The sequence below is a fragment of the Heterodontus francisci genome, chromosome 2 (assembly GCF_036365525.1).
Source record: "Heterodontus francisci isolate sHetFra1 chromosome 2, sHetFra1.hap1, whole genome shotgun sequence".
Classification (NCBI taxonomy): Eukaryota; Metazoa; Chordata; class Chondrichthyes; order Heterodontiformes; family Heterodontidae; genus Heterodontus; species Heterodontus francisci.
This window is the reverse complement of record NC_090372.1, coordinates 23,672,813-23,689,189: the sequence shown is the minus strand read 5'-3', so window position 1 is coordinate 23,689,189 and position 16,377 is coordinate 23,672,813. Positions and strand designations below refer to the sequence as shown.

The window sequence follows — 16,377 nt, the reverse complement described above, 5'->3', positions numbered from 1 at the left end:
ACTGTTCTGTGCACAATTTATGCATTGGGCCTTGAAGGCCCGGCTTCGGAATGCACCATTTCTGCATGGCTAGCAGCAGTCTGGGCTGGCTAGCTGGTACAGAGGCAACACCAAAGTTACTGATGATGTGGCAGTGGTGGGAGGACAACTGCTGTCGTCCAGTGAGAGGAGAGGAGGTTTGTGCTCCACTGCCACTCACCCAGGACAGAGTCTCAGCAATCATGGTAATCTGTTGGAGGACAAATTGCTGGACTGAGTCATAGTCATAGAGTTATACAGCACAGAAACAGGCCTGTGCTGGCCATCAAGCACCTAACTATTCTAATCCCATTTTTCAGCACTTGGCCCGTAGCCTTGTATGTTATGGCATTTCAAGTGCTCATCTAAATACTACTTAAATGTTGTGAGGGTTCCTGCCTCTACCACCTCTTCAGGCAGTGTGTTCCAGATTCCAACCACCCTCTGAGTGAAAAAGTTTTTCCTCAAATCCCCTCTAAACCTCCTGCCCCTTACCTTAAATCTATGCCCCCTGGTTATTGACCCCTCCGCTAAGGGAAAAAGTTTCTTCCTATCTAACCTATTAATGCCCCTCATAATTTTGTATACCTCAATCATGTCCCCCCTCAGCCTTCTCTGCTCTAAGGAAAACAACCCTAGCCTTTTCCATCTCTCTTCATAGCTGAAATGCTCCAGCCCAGGCACCATCCTGGTGAATCTCCTCTGCACCCTCTCCAGTGCAATCACATCCTTCCTATACATAGAACATAGAACAGTGCAGCACAGTACAGGCCCTTCGGCCCATGATGTCCTGCCGACCCTTTAACCTACTCTAAGATAGTGTGGTGACCAGAACTGTACACAGTACTCCAGCTGTGGCCTAACCAGCATTGTATACAGCTCCATCATAACCTCCCTGCTCTTATATTCTATGCCTCGGCTAATAAAGGCAAGTATCCCATATGCCTTCCTAACCACCTTATCTGCCTGTGCTGCTGCCTTCAGTGATCTATGGACAAGTACACCAAGGTCCCTCTGACCCTCTGTACTTCCTAGGGTCCTACCATCCATTGTACATTCCCTTGCCTTGTTAGTCCTCTCAAAATGCATCACCTCACACTTCTCAGGATTAAATTCCATTTGCCACTGCTCCGCCCATCTTACCAGCCCATCTATATCGTCCTGTAATCTAAGGCTTTCCTCCTCATTATTTACGACACCACCAATTTTCGTGTCATCTGCGAACTTACTGATAATACTTCCTATATTCACATCTAAATCATTAATGTACACTACAAACAGCAAGGGTCCCAGCACCGATCCCTGTGGTACACCACTGGTTACAGGCTTCCACTTGCAAAAACAGCCCTCGACCATCACCCTCTGCCTCCTGCCACTAAGCCAATTTTGGATCCAATTTGCCAAATTACCCAGGATCCCATGGGCTCTTACCTTCTTAACCAATCTCCCATGCGGTACCTTTTCAAAAGCCTTACTGAAGTCCATGTAGACTACAGCAACTGCTTTACCCTCATCTACACATCTAGTCACCACCTCAAAAAATGTAATCAAGTTAACACAATCTCCCCCTGACAAAGCCATGCTGACTATCCCTGATTAATCCCTGCCTCTCCAAGTGGAGATTAATCCTGCCCTTCAGAATTTTTTCCAATAGTTTCCCAACCACTGATGTTAGGCTCACTGGCCTGTAATTACCTGGTTTATCCCTGCTACCCTTTTTGAATATTCATAGTGTTTACAACAGTCAATGTGAATTGTCACATACAAAGCATTTTATTACTGAGAGGTGGACCAAATTCCAAGTCTGACTTTGACATCCCTAATGAGTGGGCATTAAAAGCCAGCGATTCGTACTGGATGGATTGAAATCGACCTGCAGCGGAGCCTGTTTTAAAGCGGAGAAGAAGGTAGAAATGTTGACACTAACAATGAGACCCGCTTGTTTGTTTAATTTAGGCAGTGCGCCCATACCTGGTTCATCTTTGCAATGCAAATTTATATTTATGGTTGCCACAACAGTGAGGCTTTCAAGGGCTATAAAGACTCTTGATAAGCAGTTTGAGAGACATCACTGTTCAACCCCAGTACCGCACAACGGGCTGATGGAAAATCGGCAACTGGTTTTACATCAGAATTGATTTTAGAATTGCTGAAAATATAGAAAAGTTGTCGAAGCTTTTCGTCTTGCACTCACCAGGCAATTTTAAACAAAGCTTGGCAGTTAAGTGTCAATCACCATAAACTGGTGCATTCTCCAAGGCAATGCCTGTACCAATCAGAGTTCACATGCCAACCAGTCAGCACTCTCTTCTCATGCAGTATAAGTTGTTGTTTTCTCTTACATTGGTTATTCTTGCATATTGTCCTGACGAGTGCAAGACAAAAAGCTTCGACAACATATCTCTATTTTCAGCAATTCTCAAGTTCTGTACTGCCAATCGACTAGACTCAATTCTATTAATAGAAAATCATCCACTTTGTAGAACAGACTACCAATTCAGTATTAACCTATTTCATGCTACCATCATAGACCCATTTCACTCCATTAGCTTTTCTTTGGCATTGATTTCTTTGCAATGGACAGTCTGCTCCATAATGTTACTTGCTGCTTCATGTTCTAGGGCCTAGTCTGATGCCCCGATGATCCCGATTCTTTCTAATTACTTTCGCTCCTGGTAATTTTAAATGTCTTGTTCAAGACATTTAAAATTACCATGGAACTCGAAATTTTTACCACAGACACTGGTGTCCATGTACGGACACGTTGCCGACCCCTGTCACAAATAGTGGAGCAATTAAAATCGGGGATGCTCAAGAGGCCAGATGAGGAAGAATGCAGCTTTCTCTGAGGCTTGTAGGACTGGAGGAGATTACAGAGATAGGGAGGGGTGAGGCCATGGAGGTATTTGAAAACAAGGATGAGAATTTTAAAATCAAGACATTGCTTGACCAGGAGCCAATTAGGTCAGCGAGCACAGGGGTGATGGAACTTGGTGCAAATTAAGATACAGGCAGCAGAGTTTTGGATGACCTCAAGTTTACAGAGGATACAATGTGGCCAGGACAGCTTTGGAATAGTTCCAATCTAGAGGTAAAAAAGGCATGAATGAGGGAATCAGGAGCAGATAAGCTGAGGCAGGGCAGAGTCGAGTGGTATTAAAGAGGTGGAAATAGGAAGTCTTAGTGATGGCGAAGATGTGTGATTGGAAGCTTGTCTCAGGGTCCAATATGATACCAAAGTTGCAAACAGCCTGGTTCAGCCTCAGACAATTTCCAAGAAAGATGGAGTCGTTGGTTGTTGAATGGCGATTGCTGTGTTCAACGAAAACAATGGCTTTGGAGGAAATTTCTGCTCATCTGGTACTGGATGTCAGACAAGCAATCTGACAATTTAGAGACAGTCGATGGGTTGAGAGAGGTAGTGGTGAGGTAAAGCTGGCTGTCATCAGTTGTACAAGGTGTATAGCCTCTGCTGTGACACTCTGCAAGCACTTTTGAGCACTGGCATCTGCAGCCATGATGACAGCAGTCTGAGCCTGCATGACAGCAAGCTGATCTTGCATGACTTCAATCTGAGCTAACACTGCAGCACCCATTAGGAAATAGTGACCACAATATGATAGAATTTTACATTAAGTTTGAAAGAGATGCAGTTCATTCTGAAACTAGGGTTTTCAATCTGAACAAAGGAAACCATGAAGGTATGAGGGGCAAGTTGCCTATGGTGGATTGGGAAAATACATTAAAAGATTTGATGGTAGGCAGGTAATGGTTAGTATTTAAAGAAGTATTAAACTGTCTACAACAAATATACATTCCTCTAAGACACAAAAATCTACAGGAAAGTTGAATCAACCGTGGCTAACAAAAGAAGTTAAAGATTGCATTAGTTCAAAGGAAGTGGCTTATAAGGTCACCAGAAAACGTGGTAAACCCAAGAATTTGGAGCAATTTAGAATCCAGCAGAGGACCTAGAAACTGATAAAGAAAGGGAAAACAGAATATGAATGCAAGCTAGTGAGAAACATAAAGACAGATTGTAAAAGCTTCTTTAGGTATGCGAAAAGGAAAAGATTAACGAGGACAAATGTGGGTCCATTACAGGCAGAGACGGGGGAACTTGTGGAGAATGGGGAAATGGCGGAGAGACTAAACAATTACTTTTTGTCTCTCTTCATGGAGGAAGGTACAGAAAATTTCCCAGAAATACTAGGGAATCAAGGGACCTGTAAAAATGAGGAACTGAAAGAAATTGTTATCAATAAAGAGGTAGTACTCAAATGCTCAAAAAAAAAATTAATAATCCCTGGGATGTCTTATGAGGAGAGATTGCAGAAACTAGGCCTGTATTTTCTTGAGTTTTGAAGAATGGGAGGTGATCTCCTTGAAACTTACAAAATTCTTACAGGGCATGACAGGGTAGATGTGGATAGGATGTTTCCTCTGGCTGGTGAGTCTAGAATCAAGGGACACAGTCTCAGAATAAGCAGCAGGCCATTAAAGACTGAGATGAGGAGGAATTTCTTTAGTCTGAGTGTGGTGACTCTTTTGGAATTCTCTACCCCAGAGGGCTGTGGAAGCTCAATCATTGAGCATGTTCAAGACAGTAATCAATAGATTTCTGGATACTAGTGACATAAAGGGAGATGGGGATAGTGGGGGGAAAATGGCATAGCAGTAGATGATCAGCCATGATCCGTTTGAATGGTGGAGCAGGCTCGACAGGCCGAATGGCCTACTCCTGCTTCTATGTTCCTACCTAGATGTTGAGTGGTTTCTGCTTGTGCTGCAGTGGAGGCTGAGACATTGGCTATCAGACACTGCATTATTTTGGGGTCCAGAAGTGTGCGAATAGATTTTCCACCACTTTCACGCTGGAAAGGATGGGCTCCAATATCTGCACAAAGCCCTGTGCCAAGTTGGTGCCAGATTCCTCCATGTTCCTTGACATTGTCTGCAAGTTTTTTGGCAGACGTGCAAATGCACCAAGCATTCCATTGTGCATCAGCATTCTTCAGTAGGCCACCCCATCGGAGTCCTATGCAACAGAACCCGTGTCTGACTTTGCTCTATAGTGGCCTGACGCCTGCGCTACCCTTGTCCTCTGGTCTGACTGCAGGCCACTTGTGCCCGGTGTCTCATCATGTGCAGATCCCACCTCTAAGGAATCTTCTATGTGTACTTTCCTACTCTTCCACCTCTTTCTCTTTCATCACTGCCTGGCCAGTTTGCAGTCTTGGGTATCTGAAAGGAGAAAGGCACAAAAATAGGACTGTGCGGAGAGGAGGAAAGCAAGAAGTGCACACTTACACCATCTGCAACTTGTAAATCTGAAGAGAGTTTGGGATGAGGGGTTAGTGGGATGTGAGAAGCAGGATTAGGTATGAGGATAAAGTCATCTTCACTGCCCATAGACTCAGCTCCAGTGATGACAACCACTGTCTCCCCTGTTGGGGTTTGGACAGGCAGGCATGCCTGTCCCCTGCCGGTTAGTTCCTGCTGCCTTCAGTTATGCTGCACTTTGTCCTGCAACAGAGAGGGAAGAGTGTCAGCGAGTTTGGTGCAATGTGTTTGGGTGATGGCTGTCATGGTTGAACAGCTGGCTGCATGTACAAGCTGCAAGATGTGGGTGTGAGGCTTGCAGCAGTGCTAAGTATGTGAGGGTGAGGTGAAGCCGTGAATATTCGAAGCGTTGTGATTGATGCAGATTGTTGGTAGGTATGTGATGGGGGTGTGGTACATTGAGCAGTGCGTGAGGCTAGTGGTGCAGTTGGTGGAATGTGACATTTGAAGATTCATTCACTGACTTTGACCACTCATGTGAGGTCATTGAAGGTTTTGTGGCACAGCATCCAGGTTCTCCGGCTGGACTCCTGGCATTGGCTGCCATGGCTATGTGCTGTTGGTCTCCTGTGAATAGATCGCATCTCTCCACCTCCTGCACCAAGGTCTCCATTGCAGCTTTGGAAAATCCTGGTGCCCTTTCTCTACCATGTTGCATCATTCTTGAGTGTTCCCCACGTCAACCCACTTTTTGAATGACTTCCAGCACCTGCTGCAGCCACAATCCACCTCCAGTTTAAAAGGTGCAGACTGGCTTTAACTAGTGCAGGCTAGTTTTATCACGTGCCAGCGGCTTACAACCTTGCGCCACCTGCTGAGACATGCACGCTTAGCGCTGGCTGCATGTTGCAATCATTTCTCTCTATGAACTGAATGTCATTGTTTCCTATCTCCAGGTGTCCTTAAAAGCCATTGTCAAGATTATAATTGGGAATAATATGATATGACTGTGCCTATGTATCCATGATTTTAATCCTGTGACTAGAATCTGCTTCCACCACCCTTTCAGGCCATGCATTCTGATCATTAGCAACTCGCTGCTTAAAGAAAACTGCCCCTCATCTTAAAGGCCGGCTTGGGTCTGCAAATGAAACCCGACCTGAGCCCGACAGAACCACATCCGACCCCGAGCCCGACTCCTTCCATTTTTTCCCGCGCCTGACCTGGCCCAACCCGACCAGACCATCAGTTAACCTACCTTCCGTTTTTCACTTTAAGCTTGTGCAGATAAGCAACAAAATAACTGTAACAAACCTTTCAAGTCCAAAAAGTACACTAACATTGGAGACACTTACCGGAGGTGGTGATAGAGCATGTCCGACCCGGCCCGACCTGACCCAAGCCTGAATGCCGAACTCGGAAGTGCAACCCGACCCGAACCTGACGCATGTTGTCTGGTCCCATTGGGTTTGAGTCGGGTAGCCGGCCTTTACCTCATCTCCCCTCTGGTTCTTTTGCCAATTATCTTAAATTTGTTTCCTCTGGTTACTAACCCCCCACTACTAGTGGAAACAATTTCTCCCTACCTACTCTATCAAAACTCTTCATAGTTTTGAACACCTCTATTAAATTTCCCTTCATGTCCTCTGTTCTGAGGAGAACAATCCCAGCTTCCCTTGTCTCTATATAACTGAAGATCCAAATAACCCATTAAATTCAAAATCCTTGGCCTCATCTTGCATATCCCTCCATGGTCTTCCTCCCACCCTATCTCTGTAATCTCTTCCAGCCTTATAATTCCACCAGAATGCTCCATTCCTGTTTCTACAACGACATCTCCCATCACCCTACCATTGCTCTCCCATCACCCCACTCCACTCTTTGGAAATCTTTACCTAGCCTCTCCACTTCTCTTGCTGTCCCTCAAATTTTGGAAAATTTCACAAAGCACTACTCCTCAACCAGTCTTTTCACTAACCCTCTTCATCTCTCACATCCCGTTTCCTTACATCTGCTGTGAAACACCTTGGGGCATTCCTTCTTATATAAGTGCAAGTACTTTTTAATTTTAATTAAACCAAAAAAAGCCACATTCGCCATGTGTTGTTACAAGAATTAATACCCTAGAGTAATGGGGTGATATTATTCCTGAATCTCCATTGAATAACTTGATTTTGTTGCTTATAGGCCAAAAGAAGCAAGTTTTTCGAACAATGGTCTCTGTTTGATGGAAGGCCTGTTTTTGGACTGTTTTTCTGTCTCTCTTTGTTCTACATAATTGTCCTGGAATGCAAAAATAACTCTGGCTTCTATTCCCTACTACAAACTATCTTCCTAAGCCCCTGTCCACTGCCTCCTCCACCCTTGCCTCCCAGAAGTGTGAGGATTTCATGGATTTCTTTGTCACTAAGATTGAGACCATCTGTTCAGCTGCTTCTGCCACTTCCACCCCAGCCCCCACACTGCCCCCACCAACTTCCACCACCTCTCCAGGCCAAGGTTCATCCTTGCCTTAGCCCTGAACTTGCATCTTTCTATAGTTTCTCCTATCCCCCTTCATGCCCTCTTCGAGTTTATCTTGTCCATCAGACAGCACCCGCTTTCTTGACCCTATTCCCACTAAACTGCTGACCGCCCAATTTCTCTTCTTGGTATCCATATTAGCTGATATGGTTAACGGTTCTGTCTCCTCAGGTACTTTCCTCCTCCTCTGGTGGTCTTTGTTGTTCTTCGAAGTAATATGCGCTGCCACACAAGTGCTAAGCAATGACCATCTCCAGTAAAGACTCTAACCACCTTCTTTTGACTTTCAGCATTATTAACATCGCTGAAGCCCCCTCTATGAATTTGCGGGGACTGGGCTGGGATTTGACATTCAGGTCCTGTTGAATCGTGTGGCTCTGTCATCTCAATTTGCTGCTTGGTTTGTTTCTCCAGTTTTTAAATCCTCCCTTTCTAATCCCCAGCACTTTCAGGATAGATGGTGAGAAACTCCCCTGTGTGCAGAATGAGAATACAATTGTCTGCAAATTCTCCCCTTCTAATACTCTGGGCCTGTATTCACCATTGACCAGAAACTTAACAGGACACATAAGTACTGTGGCTACAAGAACAGGTCACAGGCTGGGTATTCTACATTGAGTAACTCACCTTCTTAATCCCTAATGCCTTTTTAAATCATCTACAAGGCACAAATCAGGAGTGTAATGGGGTACTCTGCACTTGCCTAGATGAGTGCAGCTCCAACGACACTCAAAGCTCAACACCATCCAGGACAAAGTAGCCTGCTTGATTGGTACCCCATCTACCACCTTCAACATTCACCACCTCCACCACCAGTGCATAGTGGCAGCAGCGTGTACCATTGACAAAATGTACTGCCACAACTCGCCAAGGCTTCTTTGAAAGCACCTTCCAAACTCATGACCTCTACCGCCTTGAAGGACAAGGGTAGGAGGTGCATGAGAACACCACCACCTCCAAGTTCCTATCCAAGTCACACATCATCCTGACTTGGAATTATACCGACGTTCCTTCATCTTCACTGGGTCAAAATTCTGGAACTCCCTGCCTAACACCACTGTTGGTGTACCTGCACCACATGGACTGCAGCGGTTCAAGAAGGCAGCTCACCATCATCTGCTCAGGGCAATTAGAGATGGGCAATAAATGCTGGTCTTGCCAGCAATGCCCCATCCCGTGATCAAATAAAAATAATGTATTAAATAATGTGCTGTAGTTGTGACATCTTTTTGATGGGTTTTATTTGGAGGTTGCTGCATAGTGACTCTTAATTTGTTCAGATAGGAGCATGTTTAAACTTACCATCTAGAAGGCAAAACAAATTGTCTATTGCGTAGTGAATTTAAAGTTCTATTTCAGTCTGTTTTGTCCCATACTCAAGTCATAGTCATACAGCACTGATACAGGCCCTTTGGCCCACCGAGTCTGTGCCGACCAACAACCACCCATTTATACTAACCCTACACTTCACTTTGCCCTACAGTAATCCCATATTCCCTACCACCTACCTATACTAGGGGCAATTTATAATGGCCAATTTACCTAACAATCTGCAAGTCTTTGGCTGTGGGAGGAAACCAGAGCACCTGGCAAAAACCCACGTTGCAAACTCCGCACAGGCAGCACCCAGAATCGAACCTGGGTCGCTGGAGCTGTGAGGCTGCAGTGCTAACCACTGCGCCACTGTGCCACCCTTCTTTATCTACCATCTTTTGAGTAATTTTTTTCCAGAAGTTGTAGAAGCCATATTTGATTTGTGATCACTTGACCATCAGATTGCAGTAGTACCTGCCTCAGTAAAGCAAAATTGTTTGAATCACAGTACGAAAAAAAAATCAATTTTAAAAGTGTATATTCAGCATACCGCATTGTAAAATATTTTACTATGCCTGGAAGTTCTTATTTGCACACTCTAATTGAGGAAATCCCTCTCTTTGCTGTGGACCGTGTCCTGTTCAGCAATGATGAAATCCCATCTCTGGGAGGAAGTGCAACTTGTGAACTGTCCAAGGACCAATAATTAGCGGTAGTTGTGTAAAGATCTAACCGTAACCCAACTCTCCAGACCGGTCAAGGGAGAAGTCTCTGACATTAACGAGAGCCTACTAGAGAGGACGGAGACCTCTGTCATTTTAAAGGGTAAATGAAGAGATTCGTCCAATACTGTGATACTGTATTTTGGAACACCAGTGTTTAGCATCACAGAATTCCGAAGCAGATGTTTGACTTCACTTTGCCCTTTCCATCTCTCCACTGAATGTCTGATCTCAAATGTATTGGTGTGCAGAGGAATAAGCAGCCATATCTCTTGCCAACCCTCCCGATTGTCCTAGAATCTCCAGGAATTTTAAAAAAAAATCCGAGAGATTGGACCAAGCAACTTGTGGGGGTGGGGGGAGAAACATAGGGGAATTAAAAAGAAAAAAAAGATGAGATTTAGGGTAAAAAGCTGCTTGGCTGACAGATTCCATTCAATTGGATAACAGTGTCTACTTGCTTTCCAATGTTAAAAAGGATATATGAGTCTGGTGGACATGAGTGTAAGGCACTTGGCACTTGTATCAAGGAGTCATGTGATGAAATCTCTTGGAATATATCTAACCAGAAGTTGGCTACCCTAATTCACTGAAAGGAACTGCTAGAGGGGAAGGCACACTGTTAAAAAGACTCATTCAGCATTTTAAAAAGCTGTTTGCATTTTTGTTTTTTAAAACACTAAACACCCCAAAGTGCTTCACAGAGAAAATATCAAAAGTTTGAAAGGTAGTGAGGGAGGTGGTGGTGGGGCACTGCATGTAGATGATAGTTACTGCCTGATGCTATGTTTGGTTTATGCCTGTTATTAGTGGATTTTTGTTTCACAGTATGTTAAAGCACTTGTGGTGTTTGGTTTGTTCAGTTTACTGTTGCTACGTGTTGTGGAAATATGAATAGGCCCATCATCATTGTCACAATCTCTCAGTATTAATCTGAATGATGCTGTGCGGAAGCTGGGGGCAAACAAAGTATGAGTCACTGCCTTCATGTGAGAAGGAATTGGGGACAGTTCGAAGGAAATTGAGAGGAAAAATTGCTTATTAGTTACAGGATGTATTTATGATAACTGATATCTTAATGTTAAGATTTTTATCACTTGTTGTCTGTTTCTAGCATATACTCTCTCTCTCACGCTCTCTCTCCAAGTACAGATGATATTTATAGGTGCTGTGGTGTAACTTGGGGGTAGTGGTAAACCTGTGGGATGACCAGAGCTTTACTTCCTAATGGTGCTCTGAGCTTGAATCATGTCTTGATACAGCAGGGACTAAATATTCATGGAAGTAAGACCAAGAGAGCATTTCACCAATGTAGAATAATTCTCATGTATAATTACCTCACTCCTGGTTAATAATCCAAAAAACTGCTCCCAGTTTCACTTGTTTACTTATGTTGCATTGTACATCTAAAATTAATATTGAAGTATGAAATAAATTTTTAATTACAAATTGGGGCCTGGAGTAAGTTGGAACATTTTTATATTCAGCATGGTCTGGTTGTGTTATAGCAAAAGCTGTCTTGACTGAATTACTGAGCCCAACAGTGTGAGGGTGGCGGGGGGGGTGAATGCCCAACACCAACAGTCTGCACTTTATATGGTGCTTTTAACGTAGTAAAACACTCCAAGATGCTTCAAACGAAGTTTGACATCAAGCCACATAAGGAGATATTGGAACCGGTAACCAGAAGCTTGGTCAAAGGGGTGGGTTTTAAGGATTGTCTTAAAGGGGGAGAGAGGGGTGGGGAAGAGGGTGGGGAGGGTTGGGAAGAAGAGGTAGAGAGGAGAGTGCCTTAGGGTGGGAATTCCAGAGCTTGGGGCCTGAACAGCTGAAAACACTGCTGCAATGTAGGAGCGAAGGAAATCGCAGATGTTCAAGAGGACCGGGTGTAAACACCTCAGAGGGTTGTAGAGCTGAAGGAGGTTATAAAACCAGGGAGGGGAGAGGCCATGGGAACTGCACTAAAGATCATTCAGTGATTCAGCCAGGATGTCACTACAACTGTGTATGCATTAATTTAGCCTGCCTTTGTAACATGGCCTCAATAAATCCTTCAAGGCTTCAGAATTCACCATTGAAACACATTAAAAGATGTTTACGCTGTAATTTATTTTAATACTTTCTAGATAAATCTCCTTTGATAAATATGAACATTAGGTCATGAACTTCAGTGCACAGTGCTGTGCATTAGTCCCTCATTTCAAAGGATCATGGAGTAGGTGGGCTTTATCCCCACTCTGCTGATTTGCTAATTTCATCTATCTTGCCTGGATGGCGGTGGGAAGAAGCTGGGTGGGAAGGGAAGATTGCTGACTTCCAACTCCATTACATTTTCCATCTCCGCCCTTGCCTCAGACCATCTGCTGGAACGCTCATCCATGCCTTTGTTAACTCTAGTCTTGGCTATTCTAACACACTCTTGCCTGGCCTTCATATCTTCCTCTTTCCATAAACTGGAACTCATCCAAAACTCTGCTGCTCGTGCACTAACTCACACCAAGTCCTGCTCATCCATCACCCCTGTGCTCGCTGGCCTACATTGACTCCCAGTCTAGCAATTCCTCAATTTTAAAATTCTCATCCTTCTGCTCAAATCCCTCCATGGGCTGACCATTTCCTATCCCTCTGACCTCATGCAACCATACAGGCCTCCAAGAACTCTCTGCTCCTCCAATTCTGGCCTCTTGTCCATCCCCCAATTCCTTCCCCCCACCATTGGCAGCTGTGCCTTCAGCCATCTAGGCCCGAAGCCCTATAATTCCCGTTCTAAACCTCCACATATCTCTTTCCTCCTTTACAAACCTCCTCACACCTCTGAATGAGATGATTATGGGTTCAAGTCCTGCTCAAAAGACCTGAGAACAAAATCTAGCCTGACACTCCAGAGCAGTACTGAGAGAGTGTTGCACTGTTGGACATGCTGTCTTTCAAATCAGACATTAAACTGAGGCTGTGTCTGCCCGCTCAGGTAGACACAAGAGATCATATAGCATGACTTTGAAGAAGAGCAGTGAAGTTCTGGGCAATTATTTAATCCCTCAATCACCATCATTGAAACAAATTATCTGGTTATTATCACATTGCTGTTTGGGGGCGGGGGCATACTATATGCAAGTTGGCTACCATCTTTTCTACATGAAAAGAGTGCCTGGACTAAAGCAGCACTTCATCAGCAATAAAGCACTTTGGGACATCTGAGATCATGATAAACATACAGAGAGACACGCAAGCACACATTTTTTTTTTTTTCAAAACCTAACTTTTTGACCAAGCTTTTGGTTACCTCTCCTAATATCTCTTTTTTTTTTTTTGGCTAGTTCGGTTTCATTTAAGCATAGTAAATTGTATATGTTCTGTTTTATAATTAATGCAGTGCCAAAACATTCAATGGACCTGTTTCTGCATGCATTTCACCACATGTTGGTGTTTTAATGGATAGGGGGAGGGAATTCTGCAGAGGGGTTGCCAATGGCCCCAAGAATTCTTAAGCTGGCTCTACCCCAAGGTTCTGCTACTATAATTCTGATCAATGTTTTATAAACTACATTCTCTTGACAGTTTTTCTTTATGACTCCTCGGATCAGTAACTTGATTCCTCTGACTCTAGTTTACGTTCAATGTTTTTGACCACAAAACTTCATTTATCTTGAAAAAAACAAAGCAGGTTACTGATTTCTTACAGTTCGTAGCTGTCATGATCTAAGCTAATTAACTTAACAAACTCTTAAACTCTTGGGGGGGGGTGGAAAACAAAGTTGGACTAGTTGACAAGATGTCAGAAGTCATCAGGACAAAAGAAAAATCCTGTGAATCAAAAAGGTGCCAGCAATGGCAACTGGAAAGGAAATTCAGTATTGAAGGTTGGTGATTGCATCAGCACAAATTGTATTCCGGTGGCTGGTATTATTTTGGGGGTGGTCTGTTTTGCATGCTGCAAATTCTATGGTTAATTATAATGACTCTGTGACAAGGGCTGTGTCAAAGTCATTCTTCTGAAATTCAAATCAAATTCAAGCAATTCTGATCAAGCAGAATTTCAGTTGAAATATGTATTTCTTATTGGGAATTTATGCTTTTTTACTTGATGGGCACAGGTTTCAATCTGTCATTTTCTGCTTTTGCAGTTATTTTTAGGATGCGTGGATAATGAGATGATTCCGTCTCGGCTGTATTCTGAGCTTTATAATACATATAAAGTCTATGCACAAACCTGAAGTTCGACTTGCAGTTAAAAAGCAAAAGGAGTTGCCATTGACCACCATGATCATGTGTTTGAGGTGTTTTAAATTTCTCTTGTCCTTTTCAGTGTACCTCTCCAGCTTGCTCTCCTCCTTTATTATGCTCCTTAAAACCTACCTCTTTGACGAAGTTTTTGGCTCCACGTCCCAATATCTCCTTATGTTGCTTGGTGTTAAATTTTGTTTGAAAATTGCTCCTGTGAAGTGCTTCCAGACGCTTTACTATGTTAATGGCACTATATAAATACAGGTTGTTGTTGTTTTGATGTCTTTTGTTTGGTTGCATGGTGATTTCTACAAACCTCCAGCAGAGATTTTTGCAATGACTTTTTAAAGGTGTCAGCCGTGGCTCAGTTGGTAGCATTCTTGCTTCTCAGTCAGAAATACATGGGTTCAAGCCCCATTTCAGAGACTTGAACACACAATCGCTTCTGACATTTCCGGCAGTACTGAGTGAGTGCTGCATTGTTGGAGATGCTGTCTTTCTCATGAGCTGTTAAACCTGGGCCCCAAATGCAGTTCTGATGAAAGGTCACGACCTGAAACAGTGGGCTGAATTTTCGGCGGCGAGCTTTGTAGAAGGCACGGCGCACGCGCGACCTGTGCACCGCTGAGCCCCGTGATAATTTGTGCGGGGGCTCATTTAAATGGAGGGGGCAGAGCGACTGCTCCCGATGACGTAGGGGGGCGGCCGCTCCGTCCCCGGCAATGGTGTCCAGCGCCACCTCGCAGGCACATTTTTTAAAGGACTTCGAGCCCTTTAGGTACATTTGCATTTTTAAACTCAAAGAATGTGGAAAAGTGCAGTTACACATGAAATTACCTGTTCGCTCCCCTCCCCCACAGCCCCACCCCCAAGGAAGAATCAATTCATTAATTGGACATTCCCCCCCCACAAAGAAACTTTTATGCAGATCCTGACCTTCCCCAACCCCTGAACTTTAACAAATTTAAACCTTAACCCCTTTCCACCATCTCCCCCACCGCCACCACCCCCCCCACCCTGAGAATTACACTACTGTCCCCTCCACACCAGTGTCTCGCCTCGGATCCCCGTATAGGGATCCTAAGGCACGGGACTTCTGGCCACTGGTCAAGGTGAGTTAATTAACATTTTTTTGTATTAATTTTATTATGCAAATGAAGGCTCCACCGCAGTAAAATGCGGCGGGGCCTTTGCGGCGTCAGGGGTCAAGGTGGGCCTCTCCCGGAAGAGTTTTCTGGGCCCTCCAGCTACAACCTCCAACATCGGAGGGCTATTAAAATTCAGCCCATTAACTCTTTTTTTTTTTCTCTCCAGAGATGCTGCCTGACCTGCTGAGTATTACTAGCATTTTGTGTTTTTGTTTCAGATTTCCAGCATCTGCAGTATTTTGCTTCTGTAGTAGCCCCAAATGCCTTCTAAGGTAGATGTAAAAGATTCCGTGGCAATATTTGAATATGAGTAGGGAAGTTGTGCTGGTGTCCTGGCCACTATTAGCCTTCAACCAAAATCACCAAAACCAATTAGTTGCTTGTTATCACTTTGTTGTTTGTGGGGCTTTGCTATGTGCAATTTGGTTGCTGTGTTTTCTACATTAAAACAGTTCCTACATTTCAAAAGTACTTGATTGGCTGTAATGCACTTTGGGGCATCTGGAGGTCATGAAAGGCACTATAAAAATGCAAGTTTGTCTTTCTAAGTCTGTAAATATGACTTACTGTACATTAATCTACACAAGACGGTAGAGATAATTAGATGCAGAGATGACAAGGCACTTGTTACGACCAGGTGAGAAAGGGGTAGAGGGGTTCCCACTCAGCCTTTGCCTGGTTTAACCGTAACAGGGTTTAATTTTAGAAGCATTGTATTTTTAGGCCCCCCTCAGTGAATCCTTGTTCACTGCTCCAATTGTAAGGCAAAGAAATCAGACAGGTTTCCTTAGATTTAAACAAGAAAGGTAGAAGTTTATTCATCTTAAACTCTAATCTGGTTAACGACTACGAATATGCAACGTGACCACGCTAGCATACATATGCGATAAACACACAAGCTGATGGATACAGAAAAGTAGAAAAGAATAAAGGGGAAAAAGTTTGAGGCAATATCGGGATTATAGTTACAGTCCTTTAAGTTCAATGTGGAGTCTTTGGTTGCCAGTAAGTCCTGCAAGTCGTTGGGGCCCAGTGCACGCTTCAACTTGTTTCGATGTTGGAGTTTGTTCTCTCTTGAGGTTTATGTGTCTTCCGAGGGTCCGGCTGCTCTCAAAAGCGAGAGAGAGACAGCCAGGAGAGAGGCT

General features: G+C 44.0%; 1 protein-coding gene across 9 annotated transcripts in view; it reads left to right on the top strand.

The window, feature by feature from the left end:
* zdhhc11 (zinc finger DHHC-type containing 11) overlaps positions 1–16,377 on the top strand; it is a 147,520-nt gene that overhangs the window by 71,455 nt on the left and 59,688 nt on the right. Inside the window, exon 1 of one of the 9 annotated variants that reach the window (XM_068055597.1) lies at positions 14,117–14,137. The exons of the other annotated variants lie outside the window; for them this stretch is intronic. The gene's annotated coding sequence lies outside the window, so the exon portion shown is untranslated. Of the gene's footprint in view, positions 1–14,116; positions 14,138–16,377 lie in introns of those variants that run through there. 9 annotated transcript variants of the gene reach the window in all.